This window comes from Colobus angolensis, unplaced genomic scaffold (genome assembly GCF_000951035.1).
Source record: "Colobus angolensis palliatus isolate OR3802 unplaced genomic scaffold, Cang.pa_1.0 Scaffold33, whole genome shotgun sequence".
NCBI lineage: Eukaryota > Metazoa > Chordata > Mammalia > Primates > Cercopithecidae > Colobus > Colobus angolensis.
In genome coordinates this window covers 11,470,003-11,471,698 of record NW_012116599.1, presented here as the reverse complement: position 1 = coordinate 11,471,698, position 1,696 = coordinate 11,470,003, and positions in this window count along the sequence as shown.

Here is a 1,696-nt window from a genome sequence, read left to right as displayed (position 1 = left end):
GTGATCCACCCGCCTCGACCTCCCAAAGTGCTGGGACTACAGGCGTGAGCCACCGTGCCTGGCCTCAAGTTTATTTGCCGTCTGGCTTTTGCATTTTGTATCTTGTTTAAAAATATCTTTCTTATCCCAAGATTAACTAAATATCCTATCTTTTCTTCTCTTTTTAATGTTTATCTCTTTAATCCACCTGGAACGTATTTACACATTTGGTATGTGGTAGATATCTAAGTACTTCTGCTGTTTGAATAGCCAGTAGTTCTAGTACTAAGTAGTTAGTCCGTCTTTTCCTCACTGTTTTGAAATGCCATCCTTGTCATATACTAAATTTTCATAAGACGTAGGTTTGTTTTTTGATTATTTCTGTTTCGTTGATCTATTTGTCTCTTCTTGTGCCTATACGCATTTGGCTGAATTATTATAGCTTTATGATGTGATTTAGTATAGTTTACAATAGGATTGGACTGTGACTAACATAATATGTGTGTTTAAGGTCCCTATAAATATTTGTGCCCCTTTTATTCACATAGAAGCTTGCCATGTGCCCACAGTAGATAGAAACATTGGCTGGGCATGGTGGCTCACACCTGTAATCCCAGCACTTTGGGAGGCCTAGGTGGGAGGATGGCTCAAGGCTAGGAGTTCAAGATTAACCTGGCCAACATAGTGAGACCCCCCCAACTCTGAAAAAAAAAAATTTAAAGATACTCCATAAGAGTGAATACTGTATGCATAAATCAGGCATGGTCTGAGTGAATTTATAGGCCTTTGTATTTGCCATCAGTTGTTTCAAAAACAAAATCTTACAAGATTTTATTCTCATATCACCTTCACCCCATCTCACCCTACCTCTTTCAGAGTATCTGTTTTTGTGAGAAGAGTTTATCACTACAAAAAGAGCACCATTATGATCTCCCACCAACAGTGTTGATAGTACTCAGTTTTCCACGTTGACTAGGTCAATCTTTTTTATTTTTGCCAATTCGGACAACACATGATACCTTGTTTTAATTTGTATTTTCCTGGATCCCTAGATCCATAAAAGGTAATATAGCATAGTGGTTTAAGAGCTATGCTGGACTGTGGCGCTATACTACCTCTCAAGAAATGCAAGGCTCTCATACACATTAAAGAACCTTGCATTTCTTTCTTGTTTGTTAAAAGCATAACATTTCCTAATTGTAAATTAATGTTATGAATGAAATGTTACTTGGGGAACAATATGATTCTCCTGCAAATATTTTGGATTTGATTATTTTAAGCAGCTGACATGGAGACTGATGTTTGTAAATCCCACGTTTCCTGTTTCGTTTCTTCAACAAAGGTCTGTTGGGTGACTGTTATGTATAGGGCACGCTACACTTGAAGGATACAAAAATGAATGACTTACAGTCCCTTCTTTCCAGAAGCTTAACCAGCTTTATGTCTGTGTAAAAGGAATATCTTCCAAAGCAATAAATTTTTTAAAATTATATTTAATTTTCCTATTACAAACTCCATCTACCTAGAGTGACCTTTGTAAATATTATTTAATATAGCCTTCTAATGTAGCTAATTTTTAATGTTTTTTATAAAAATGGAATAGTAAATATCACTTTGTAACTTACTTTGATCACTTAATAATAGATTTACCATATTTATGATTTCCAAAGATAATTACTTTCAGTTGTTTTCACTGACAGATTTTTTTTTTTTTTTT